Source organism: Rattus norvegicus, chromosome X (genome assembly GCF_021556685.1).
Source record: "Rattus norvegicus strain SHRSP/BbbUtx chromosome X, alternate assembly SHRSP_T2T, whole genome shotgun sequence".
Classification (NCBI taxonomy): domain Eukaryota; kingdom Metazoa; phylum Chordata; class Mammalia; order Rodentia; family Muridae; genus Rattus; species Rattus norvegicus.
This window is the reverse complement of record NC_141554.1, coordinates 67,844,504-67,857,862: the sequence shown is the minus strand read 5'-3', so window position 1 is coordinate 67,857,862 and position 13,359 is coordinate 67,844,504. Positions and strand designations below refer to the sequence as shown.

Sequence of the window (13,359 nt, the reverse complement as noted above, 5' to 3'; positions counted from 1 at the left end):
GAGCATGGGTTTCAAAGTACATATCATGTGATCACGGCATATTATGATGGAACAGTCCTCTTTAACTCTTAAAAGATAAACATTTTTCTTGCCTTATTGATACTGGTACTAATGATAAGATTATTGTTTCTGACTTTTAATTATGGAAATGGCCTAATTAGTCACACTCTTTCATTTTTCATTGGTTTTGGATTCCCAACCTGGGTTAAAAAATAAAACAACAACAACAAAACCCCTTCTGAGATACTAAGATGAAGAAATCCTGAAGAATATACAAGATACATACAGCAGACATTCGTATACATATAATGAGGACAAGTTTGTGGGGCAGTAGACCATGTCAGAAACGAGAAAAAATGTCTTTTCCAATAGGAACATTCCTTTGACCTATTGGCTTTGGGGGATTCCACGGAGGTCCAAGACACTAAGCCTTCCCACATATTTAAGAACTGGCAGCTGCCCTGTGGCTTATATTGGCTGAGTCTTCTGTTTTTGTTTTAAGGAGAAATTAGATATAGAAACTGTACCAATGCCTGTTATGGGTTGTTGGGATTTAGACAGGAGCTAAAGGGACCTTCAACCCACACCAAAGAGTAGCTCTGGCCAGAAGGTTTCAGTTGACCCTTCAGCTTGTCCAAATCCATGCGATGGTGCTGACTAAAAGCACAGCTGGAAAAGGACAGGTTGCTTGTCTCCAGAGTTGGGGGGTGGGGGCTCACCTTCCCGTGGTATCAGTTGCAGTGCTTCCACTGTTCTTGACCCATGTGGTGGCCAGTTGCCAGTGTGAGTACCAGACGCTATCTGTGGAGATGTGGGTGGCTCTGGCCCTGCTTGAACAGCCAAAGAGTTACACTCTCTGAAGGGAAGGGGCAGTGTCTTCCGTGGTCTCTGCTGCTCCTGCTCCGGAGTGGGTACCGGGCCACTGAGCAGGAAGTGACTGTGGTAGGCTTGAGCAGCTTCTAGCAATAAAAGCTGCAAGAGAGAACTCTTCCCCAAGGTGTTACAGCTCTTTATGACAGACATTCTCAGAAGATCTTTGACGAAATAACTCCCATGTTTTATTCCTTGTGGACAGGGTCTTAAATACATTTTAGGGTGGGTTGGGGTCTAAACCTAGATGCTTTCTATTGGCTTGGTCTAAGGTGTTAGGGATGCCTTATCTGTATGTGAAGGGGCTTTGGCTGCTGCTGCTACATGACTGATTATCACAGTCCTCTCCGTGGGGTGTCGTGGTCATGTTCCAGGACAGAAACCTGGTTGGGAGTAAATGAAACACCTACAGTCCTCAGGTATGAGAGTACCAGGGTTTCTGAATCCACTTGATTTTACTAAGTTTTCTGGCATGGGCCACTGCTCCACAACTCCTCCTTTTCTCTTTTATAAAGGAGAATTTTCCTCAGAATAACTGTCTCCTATGTTAGAAACATTTTGATATTGAACCAAGACCCGATTAGTAATCTTTGTAATGCTACTTATTTGCTGTGGCTCAAGTTTTGTTTTCTTAAGTGGAAATTACTACTATCTCTTCCAAGGCACCTATGCCCCTAAAACTGGAAAAAATGGAATAGTTTATAGTTGTCCGTTGAGACTTTTGCTAAGAAAGGTAGTTTTGGTTTAAGATACTCAAATTTGTAGGCATGGTCACTGATAATCTACGAACTCTATTACCACTACACAAATTTGGCTTGATCAGTGAAGAATAAAAGCAAAAATATTAGAGCACCTTAATTTACTGATATAGCAACAGTTGGATACAGAGCTATCGAGCCCTTTAATAATCCTTGGAATAATATTTTCACCATACCAAAACAAAGAAACAAACAACAATAAGAAAACCCACAGGAAATAGCAAGATTTACTGCTGTAGATAAAATGATGTAGCTTATGGAGCCTTTGCAACCAGGATGCCCCTCCTCCCCCGCACACAACCACTCTTATAGATTGTCTCTTATTGTGATATTCCTTTAGCCTCACATTATAAAGAAAACCTTGCTTTGTCTGTACCTGTACTTAAAAACAAGGAGCCTAAACAGAGATATCAATGGGAAATTCTTCCTTAAGGAATGATGAACAGGCTTACCGTGTGTCGCCAATATATTACAGATGCCTTGTTGCCAATGTGACAAAAACATCCTCAAGCTTGTATTGTACATTATGTGGAGTATCATTTTATTTTGCAAAACAAAATGCCTACTATTCAAACTTTTACAGTATACTACTATTAGCTAATTTGAAATAAAAAAATGGTCCTGAAATCGCACCAGAAAAAAATACAACAAATCCAGCTTCAAATATAATTTTAAAAACTTTGGGTCATATTAATTGCATGATACTCCTCTTATACATTTCCACAAATGAACTACAACCATTTAAAAATGTCCTTAAAGGACCGGACACTTCTGGTTTTTAGCGGGAGTCCCAAACCCACAGATCCCTGCCCGCAGCAGCTCTAAGCTCCCAAACCCCGTGGGAGAGAGACCTCACTGCCTGGACAGGTGGGCACTCCTGAGACTGCAGAGCGGAAGAGACCACCAACACTGCCCACCCCTGCCCACATCCCTGGCCCAAGAGGAAACTGTACACGGCCTCTGGGTTCTCTTGGATAAGGGCACAGCAGCAGCAGGTCCCCTGCATCTGAGACACTGCCGGAACCTGAAGGGACCGACCGGATAAACAGTTCTCTGCACCCAAATCCCGTGGGAGGGAGAGCTAAACCTTCAAAGAGGCAGACATGCCTGGGAAACCAGAAGAGACTGCACTCTGCACACATTACTGATTCCAGAGGAAAACACCAAACGCCATCTGGAACCCTGGTGCACTGAAGCTCCCGGAAACGGCGGCACAGATCTTCCTGGTTGCTGCCGCCGCAGAGAGCTCGTGGGCAGCACCACGAGAGCAAACTTGAGCCTTGGGACCACAGGTAAGACCAACTTTTCTGCTGCAAGTGACCTGGCTGGTGAACTCAAGACACAGGACCACAGGAACAGCTGAAGACCTGTAGAGAGGAAAAACTACACGCCCGAAAGCAGAACACTCTGTCCCCATAACAGGCTGAAAGAAAACAGGAAAACAGGTCTACAGCACTCCTGACACACAGGCTTATAGGACAGTCTAGCCACTGTCAGAAATAGCAGAAAAAAGTAACACTATAGATAATCTGATGGCGAGAGGCAAGCACAGGAAACCAAGCAACAGAAACCGAGACTACATGGCACCATCGGAGCCCAATTCTCCCATCAAAACAAACATGGAATATCCAAACACACCAGAAAAGCAAGATCTAGTTTCAAAATCATATCTGATCATGATGCTGGAGGACTTCAAGAAAGACATGAAGAACTCCCTTAGAGAACAAGTAGAAGCCTACAGAGAGGAATTGCAAAAATCCCTGAAAGAATTCCATGAAATCATAAATAAACAAGTAGAAGCCCATAGAGAGGAGTCACAAAAATCCCTGAAAGAATTCCAGGAAAACACAATCAAACAGTTGAAGGAATTAAAAATGGAAATAGAAGCAATCAAGAAAGAACACATGGAAACAACCCTGGATATAGAAAACCAAAAGAAGAGACAAGGAGCTGTAGATACAAGCTTCACCAACAGAATACAAGAGATGGAAGAGAGAAACTCAGGAGCAGAAGTTTCCATAGAAATAATTGACTCAACTGTCAAAGATAATGTAAAGCGGAAAAAGCTACTGGTCCAAAACATATAGGAAATCCAGGACTCGATGAGAAGATCAAACCTAAGGATAATAGGTATAGAAGAGAGTGAAGACTCCCAGCTCAAAGGACCAGTAAATATCTTCAACAAAATCATAGAAGAAAACTTCCCTAACCTAAAAAAAGAGATACCCATAGGCATACAAGAAGCCTACAGAACTCCAAATAGATTGGACCAGAAAAGAAACACCTCCCGTCACATAATTGTCAAAACACCAAATGCACAAAATAAAGAAAGAATATTAAAAGCAGTAAGGGAAAAAGGTCAAGTAACATATAAAGGCAGACCTATCAGAATCACACCAGACTTTTCGCCAGAAACTATGAAGGCCAGAAGATCCTGGACTGATGTCATACAGACCCTAAGAGAACACAAATGCCAGCCCAGGTTACTGTATCCTGCAAAACTCTCAATTAACATAGATGGAGAAACCAAGATATTCCATGACAAAACCAAATTTACACAATATCTTTCTACAAATCCAGCACTACAAAGGATAATAAATGGTAAAGCCCAACATAAGGAGGCAAGCTATACCCTAGAAGAAGCAAGAAACTAATCATCTTGGCAACAAAACAAAGAGAAGAAAAGCACACAAACATAACCTCTCATCCAAATATGAATATAACAGGAAGCAATAATCACTATTCCTTAATATCTCTCAACATCAATGGCCTCAACTCCCCAATAAAAAGACATAGATTAACAAACTGGATAGGCAACGAGGACCCTGCATTCTGCTGCCTACAGGAAACACACCTCAGAGACAAAGACAGACACTACCTCAGAGTGAAAGGCTGGAAAACAACTTTCCAAGCAAATGGTCGGAAGAAGCAAGCTGGAGTAGCCATTCTAATATCAAATAAAATCAATTTTCAACTAAAAGTCATCAAAAAAGATAAGGAAGGACACTTCATATTCATCAAAGGAAAAATCCACCAAGATGAACTCTCAATCCTAAATAACTATGCCCCAAATACAAGGGCACCTACATACGTAAAAGAAACCTTACTAAAGCTCAAAACACACATTGCACCTCACACAATAATAGTAGGAGATTTCAACACCCCACTCTCATCAATGGACAGATCATGGAAACAGAAATTAAACAGAGACATACACAGACTAAGAGAAGTCATGAGCCAAATGGACTTAACAGATATTTATAGAACATTCTATCCTAAAGCAAAAGGATATACCTTCTTCTCAGCTCCTCATGGTACTTTCTCCAAAATTGACCATATAATTGGTCAAAAAACGGGCCTCAACAGGTACAGAAAGATAGAAATAATCCCATGCATGCTATCGGACCACCACGGCCTAAAACTGGTCTTCAATAACAATAAGGGAATAATGCCCACATATACGTGGAAATTGAACAATGCTCTACTCAATGATAACCTGGTCAAGGAAGAAATAAAGAAAGAAATTCAAGACTTTTTAGAATTTAATGAAAATGAAGGTACAACATACCCAAACTTATGGGACACAATGAAAGCTGTGCTAAGAGGAAAACTCATAGCGCTGAGTGCCTGCAGAAAGAAACAGGAAAGAGCATATGTCAGCAGCTTGACAGCACACCTAAAAGCTCTAGAACAAAAAGAAGCAAATACACCCAGGAGGAGTAGAAGGCAGGAAATAATCAAACTCAGAGCTGAAATCAACCAAGTAGAAACAAAAAGGACCATAGAAAGAATCAACAGAACCAAAAGTTGGTTTTTTGAGAAAATCAACAAGATAGATAAACCCTTAGCCAGACTAACAAGAGGACACAGAGAGTGTGTCCAAATTAACAAAATCAGAAATGAAAAGGGAGACATAACTACAGATTCAGAGGAAATTCAAAAAATCATCAGATCTTACTATAAAAGCCTATATTCAACAAAACTTGAAAATCTGCAGGAAATGGACAATTTCCTAGACAGATACCAGGTACCGAAGTTAAATCAGGAACAGATAAACCAGTTAAACAACCCCATAACTCCTAAGAAAATAGAAGCAGTCATTAAAGGTCTCCCAACCAAAAAGGGCCCAGGTCCAGACGGGTTTAGTGCAGAATTCTATCAGACCTTCATAGAAGACCTCATACCAATATTATCCAAACGATTCCACAAAATTGAAACAGATGGAGCACTACCGAATTCCTTCTATGAAGCCACAATTACTCTTATACCTAAACCACACAAAGACCCAACAAAGAAAGAGAACTTCAGACCAATTTCCCTTATGAATATCGACGCAGAAATACTCAATAAAATTCTGGCAAACCTTATATCCAAAATATATAAAGAACTCAAGAAGTTAGACCGCAGGGAGACAAATAACCCTATTAAAAAATGGGGTTCAGAGCTAAACAAACAATTTAGAGCTGAGGAATGCGGAATGGCTGAGAAACACCTAAAGAAATGTTCAACATCTTTAGTCATAAGGGAAATGCAAATCAAAACAACCCTGAGATTTCACCTCACACCAGTGAGAATGGCTAAGATCAAAAACTCAGGTGACAGCAAATGCTGGCGAGGATGCGGAGAAAGAGGAACACTCCTCCATTGTTGGTGGGGTTTCAGACTGGTACAACCATTCTGGAAATCAGTCTGGAGGTTCCTCAGAAAATTGGACATTGAACTGCCTGAGGATCCAGCTATACCTCTCTTGGGCATATACCCAAAAGATGCCCCAACATATAAAAAAGACACGTGCTCCACTATGTTCATCGCAGCCTTATTTATAATAGCCAGAAGCTGGAAAGAACCCAGATGCCCTTCAACAGAGGAATGGATACAGAAAATGTGATACATCTACACAATGGAATATTACTCAGCTATCAAAAACAATGACTTTATGAAATTTGTAGACAAATGGTTGGAACTGGAAAACATCATCCTGAGTGAGGTAACCCAATCACAGAAAGACATACATGGTATGCACTCATTGATATTAGCCCAAATGCTTGAATTACCCTAGATGCCTAGAACAAATGAAACTCAAGACGGATGATCAAAATGTGAATGCTTCACTCCTTCTTTAAATGAGGAAAAAGAATACCCTTGGCAGGAAAGGGAGAGGCAAAGATTAAAACAGAGACTTAAGGAACACCCATTCAGAGCCTGCCCCACATGTGGCCCATACATATACAGCCACCCAATTAGAAAAGATGGATGAAGCAAAGAAGTGCAGACCGACAGGAGCCGGATGTAGATCGCTCCTGAGAGACACAGCCAGAATACAGCAAATACAGAGGCGAATGCCAGCAGCAAACCACTGAACTGAGAATAGGTCCCCCGTTGAAGGAATCAGAGAAAGAACTGGAAGATCTTGAAGGGGCTCGAGACCCCATATGTACAACAATGCCAAGCAACCAGAGCTTCCAGGGACTAAGCCACTACCTAAAGACTATACATGGACTGACCCTGGACTCTGACCTTATAGGAAGCAATGAATATCCTAGTAAGAGCACCAGTGGAAGGGGAAGCTCTGGGTCCTGCTAAGACTGAACCCCCAGTGAACTAGACTATGGGGGGAGGGCGGCAATGGGGGGAGGGTTGGGAGGGGAACACCCATAAGGAAGGGGAGGGGGGAGGGGGATGTTTGCCCAGATACCGGGAAAGGGAATAACACTCGAAATGTATATAAGAAATACTCAAGTTAATAAACAAAAAGTCCTTAAAGGAGATTCTGACCTAGCCTCTGCACGAGTCCTTAGTACTGAGGTTCATGCTACATTACAATTGATTAAGGAAGCTATTCGAAATATTCAGGTGGAAAGAATTAATTATAACTTACCAGTATACTTTTATATATTTTCTAAAATGCCTGTTATTTAGATTCAACTCTTACTTGCGAATATTAAATAAAAGAGAAACAGTAAATGTATATGAGAAAACTGTTGGCCTGGCTGTCTCTCTTAGGTAGTGTCACCCCTGTTGATTCTTGTTTGTTATGCCAACTCTACTGAACTAGACTGATGGTATATCCATGAGGTGTTTGTGAGTGGATCAAGCTGTCACTGTTGACCTGTGACAACACAAGCAGGAGTTTCTAAAAGGAACCTTTCTAAACAGGTTCACTTTCCCCATATTCTTTCTTTTCCACTACCTCAGATGGGTAGGTGGGTAGAAGGGAGGTTAAAGCATTCAATAAGCATCATTAAAAATAAAGGTTGAAAAAAAATTAAAGTTACAGGTGGCACCAAAAGTGGGGCCAAAGCCATGACCCTGAGATTAAGAGGTTCATGTTGTACTAACTGAGCTAGCCAGGCCTCAGTCACGACACTAGAAACAGGAGGCACCAGGAGAGATGCCAGGAGAAATTCTCAGCTGTACCTCACCCAACAAAGGGAATATCAGTGAAAACACAAGACCAATGAGCATTGTACGGCTACCTCTATTAAATAAGCCAGGCTCAGCTTCCATCAAGTCCTTATTATACTCCCTCCAAACATCACGTGTTGCGTCTTGACTCAGCTTGTGAGTCTGTCTCATCTGACATCACTCTTTCTATCATCCCAAGTCTGAGAACTCAACAAGAAACTATAGCACATCACCAGAAATTTTTTTGGCATGTATTTTTCTCATTGGAGTCCCTACAAATGGAGCTCAACAATGTAGCATAAGGTAAACCAATACATAGGTGTCATTAGCAAAGAATCTTTCATCACATGTTCTTTCATGTACTTGCTTTAGCAGAACATCCCTTCTCCTGTGTCTGCTTCAGGGAAACATGCTTTTGCGAGTCTGCCTTAGTCTTTTACCTGTGTCTGCTTCAATGAAACATTCCTTCATGTGTTAGACTTAGCAGAACACCATCCAACATAACTGACTTTCCAAAGAACCCTTAAGTTCCAAAGAACCCCCTCCGGGCAATAGCTTTGAACTCATTGGTTACAGGAGACAACTTCCCAAACAGAACACCAATGGCTCAGGCTCTAAAATCAACAAGACCTCATTAAACTAAAAAGCTCCTATAAGGCAAAGGACACTGTGGTTAGGACAAAACAGCAGCCTACAGATTGGGAAAACATATTCACCAATCCTATATCTGATAGAGGACTAATATTCAAAATATACAAAGAACTCAAGAAGTGAGACACCAACAAGCCAAATAACACAATTAAAAATTGTGGAATGAAGCTAAACAGAACTTTTAATGGATGAATCTTGAAGGGCTGAGAAACACTTAAAGAAATGTTCAAAGTCCTTGGTCATCAGGGAAATACAAATCAAAACAGCTCTGAGATTCCACTCACACCAGTCAGAATGGCTAAGATCAAAACCTCAAGTGATCGTCCATGCTGGCAAGGATGTAGAGCAAGGGGAACATTCCTCCATTGTTGGTAGATGTGCAAACGTATACATCTACTTTGGAAATTAATTTGGCAGTTTCTCAGAAAACTTGGAATAGTTCTACCTCAAGACCCAGCTATACAACTCCTGGGCATATACTCAAAAGATGTTCTACTCTACCACAGAGATACTTGCTTAACTATGTCCATAGTAGTTTTATTTGTAGCCAGAAACTGGAAACAATTAAGATGTTTCTCAACTGAAGAATGGATAAAGAAAATGTGGTACATCTATACAATGAACTATTCGGCTAGTAAAAACAAAGACATCCTAAATTTTGTAGAAAAATGGAAGGAACTTGAGAATATCATCCTGAGTATGGTAATGCAAACCCAAAAGGACATGCATGGTATGTATTCACATATAAGTGGATATTAGCCATAAAGTACAGGATGTAAATACTACACTCCACAGACCCAGAGAAGCTAAACAAGAAGGAAGGGCGAAGTAAGGATGCTTGAATCTCACTTAAAAGGGGGTAAAAAGAGTCTCTGCCTCAGACCCTGCTGCTGCCACGATGTTGATGCCTACAAAGAATCAGATTGACATCTAAGAAATCCTTTTTAAGGAAGGAGTGATGGTTGCCAAAAAAGATGTCCACATGGCCAAACACCCTGAGCTGGCAGACAAAAATGTGCCCAACCCTCATGTCATGAAGGCCATGCAGTTTCTCAAGTGTTGAGGCTACGTGAAGGAGCAGTTTGCTTAGAGACCTTTCTACTGGTACCTCACGAATGAGGGCATCCAGTACCTCCGAGATTACCTGCACCTACTTCCGGAGATCGTGCCCGCCACCCTGCGTCACAGACATCCCAAAACTGGCAGGCCTCAGCCCAAAGGTCCAGAGGGTGAGAGGACTGCAAGATTCATAAGAGGGGAGGCAGACAGAGACACCTACAGAAGGAGTGCTGTGCCCCCTGGAGCTGACAAGAAAGCTGAGGGTGGGGCTGGCTCAGCAACAGAATTCCAATTTAGAGGGGGCTTCCGTCGTGGACATGGTGGGCCACCTCAGTGAAGTTGGAGATTATGTTGTGTTGAATAAACTTTAAAGAAAAAAAGGGGGTAATAAAATAGTCATAGGAGGGAGATGGATGGACAAAACTGAGTGGAAGATGGGATGAGGGATTCAGGATCAGGTGTGGAGAGACAGGAGAGATGGCCAGATGGCCACGATTATTAATGTAAATCTACAGCTGGCAGGAGTTGGGTAATGGGGGCATCTTTATGATGTTCCAGAGACCTGAGATAGTGGAGGCTCCCAAGAGTCAGTGAGGGTGATTGTTGGGGTTTAAATCTCAGCTTGAGTCCAGACAGAACACACCAAGCCAACATGGTTCCATGTGGAAAGGTTCAATGAGAGAAGAAGAGTAGAAGTGGGGAGGAACAAAGGAGGCCGGCCATGGGTATGTGGAGGGGAGGGAGAACGGGATAGAGAGAAGGAACAGGGAAGAGGGCAAGAGAGCAGAGAAGAGTAAGGGCAAGAGAGAGCAAGAGGGAGAGGAGGGGGCAAGACACCCCCTTTATACAGCTGCCAGGCAACTGTGGGGTGGAGCGTACCTGGCTGTTGTCAGGTAACTGTGGTGCAGAGCATACCTGGCTGTTACCAGGTAGCTGTGGGGGTGGAGCTTAGACAGAATACCAACATTGCCCCGTTTTGGTTTAATTAAAAAATAAAAAATTACAAAGGTGATGGTGGAGCAGGAATAGGGTCATCGTGATCTCTGACTACTTGCTGCTTGCTTTAGGGTGACGTGTCTCTAGGGAACCTAGAAACATGGGTATGGGATGTTTGTCCAGTCTTAGAGTTGGCTTGTTTTCTAGGGTCTGTGAAACCATCTGAGGATAGGTCAGAAGGAACAGCTCCAATAGAAGCATGTGTGTCTGTGAGAGGAGATTGGAACACCTGGAGGTTGCTTCTCTGGAGCTGTCCTGGGTGTAGTGAGCGCCTGGACTTGATAAGATGCTGGAACACACATATATATTTATTATAGGAAGAGAATAAGATTAAGTGTGTTTGGGAGAAAAGAAAAATTTTTTCTTAGATGTACATTTGAAACCCAGAGGAATATACCACCCTTTGGAATAGGTAGTAAGTGGGAACGTTAGGCAGATGGACTTAATTGAGTGGAGTCTATTTGGTCCATGAGAGGTGGGTCTGAGTAGGTTTCCTGTAGATTATAAGTTTATAAAAGAGATAACAACGTGAGTTGACAACATGAACATTCTTGAAGATAAGCTTTTTGTGGAGCAGAAGGAAAAATTTGTCCTACAGAACATGTCCTGGATGTCTTAAAACAGTTTGCCATGACAAAAAGACAGATAGAGAAAGCAGTTTCCAGATCTATTTGGAAAGAGTGTTCAGCAACAGAGGGAGGTCTCAGACTTGGAGGTCTACCTGAGAAGCTGGTAAAGGCAGCAACATGTCCGTGTTAGTAGGTTGGCTGGCTCGAAGAAGCGGAAGGGCTTCAGGCAAGTTTGAGTTTGGGAAAATGGGTGGAGCAAATTAGAGACTCCCAACTTAGCTAGAAGATCCCTTCCCAATAAGGGGACAGGGCATGTTGGCACTACCAAAAAGGAATGGGTGAGAGGTACACCCCCAAAAATGTAACTAAATGGTGGAGTTTGGTGAGGAAGGTAAGGTTGCTCCCTACCCCAACTGTAAGGGAATGGGAGAGAGAAGCAGGTCCCCAAAACTCCATTAGGGCTGAGTAAGTGGTCCCAGTGTCCAAGGGGAAGGAGATGGGCTGCCCACATACCATGATAGTTACCATGGCTCCCTGCTGGTGATGGCAATGGTCAGGTCCAGGGAACTTAGGTCCCTTCATTCGTCCAAAGTCAAGCCTAGGAGATCAGCTGGAGGGTTACTTGGACGTGATGTCCCCCTGTCCTACACAACATGAGGGCAATCGGCAGCCCAATGTCCCCCTTGATGGCATCTAGAACATGGCCCTTTGGTTGATGGGGATTAAGGCAAGCCCTCACCAAGTGACCTTGTTGACTACAGTTGTAGCAGGAGCCTGGTGGTCTCTTAGTCTTAGAAGGCCAGGAGTCTTGGGCAATAGCTTGGGCTGGTTGGACAGCCTTTGTCAGCATATGGTATTTTAGTCTGCGAACCTTCTCATCTCTTCTCATGGTACACCTTAAAGGCCAGAACCAAGACTTCTGCCTGTGAAGTTAGGGGCCCTCTCTCTAGCTTTTGAAGTTGTCTTTTAGGTCGGAGTAGCTCTGGGAAAAGAAATGGGTCATCAGAAGTTGCTTACCTTCTGAATTTTTAGCATCTAGATTAGTGTATTGCAATAAAGCCTTTGTAAGGTATTCTAAAAATTGGGATAGGTTTTCCTGTTTTTCCTGGATGACCTCTTGTAGTTTTTCAAAATTCCTTGGTTTTAAGTCTGTCCTGCTCCCAAACTCACTGACGTTCCTCAGGAAGTAAATTATTAGTAAGTTTCATATTTCAAGACAGGATAGGAATGAATAATCTGCAGAGCAAGGGAGATGTGCGAGTGCGTGTGTGCAGGTGTGCACAGTTGAGGCACTGGTGCACGGGTGGCAATATGAGCACGCTGGAAAAGAGAATGTAAAAGTTTTTTTCAGTGCTGTGGCAGGCTGAGCATAGGAGCAAAGTCCTGGACAGAAAGAGAGAGATCACTTGCGCGCGGGTCTTAGGGGTTGTATGCATGTGGGAAAGCAGGTCTCACAGACAGAGTTCCTGGCAGATGCAAAGGACAAGACAAGACCTGCTTTTCCTGATGCTGCAAACCAGGGACTGCAGCAGTGCAGCACCAATGAGGAAGGGAGGAGAGGGAGGCCTGAGGACTGGGCCAGACAGAGATATTGTTTTCTGCTTATTGTAAATTAGACCAAAACAACCCAGGAAATAGGGACAGGCGGTGAAGACTGATAGACCTGTGGGAAGAATAGGAATTATTAACTGCTCCTACCAGTGCTGGGGCTACAGAGCTGGTGCTCCTGAGCCAGAGAGCAGCTTATCCAGGCCTGGCCTGGCATTTTAAACTGTCTTTTAAAAAGGGAGGAAATATCTCACCCAAGGGAAAAGGTCCTAGAATGAGGGTCAGTGAAAGGATTCATCCCTGGGGGGCAGAACAGGGGTAGCTCCAAGCTCAAGAATGCTCCCTTGAGACCATATGTACATTATGAAAAGTCAAGCTCTGAGGTAAAAAAAGAGCACAGAGGTTAGGTAGGTACGCTCACCAGCACGTGCTTGAAGAGGGTGCTCTCCTTGGTGGCAGTTGTATGCAGGGCAATGGGGAGGCCTGATGGACTGACCAGCCAG

General features: G+C 43.0%; 1 pseudogene; it reads left to right on the top strand.

Annotated features, from left to right (window-relative positions):
- The first annotated feature begins 9,582 nt into the window (after positions 1–9,582).
- Positions 9,583–10,080, top strand: LOC108349170 (40S ribosomal protein S10 pseudogene; annotated as a pseudogene).
- The last annotated feature ends 3,279 nt before the right edge of the window (positions 10,081–13,359 follow it).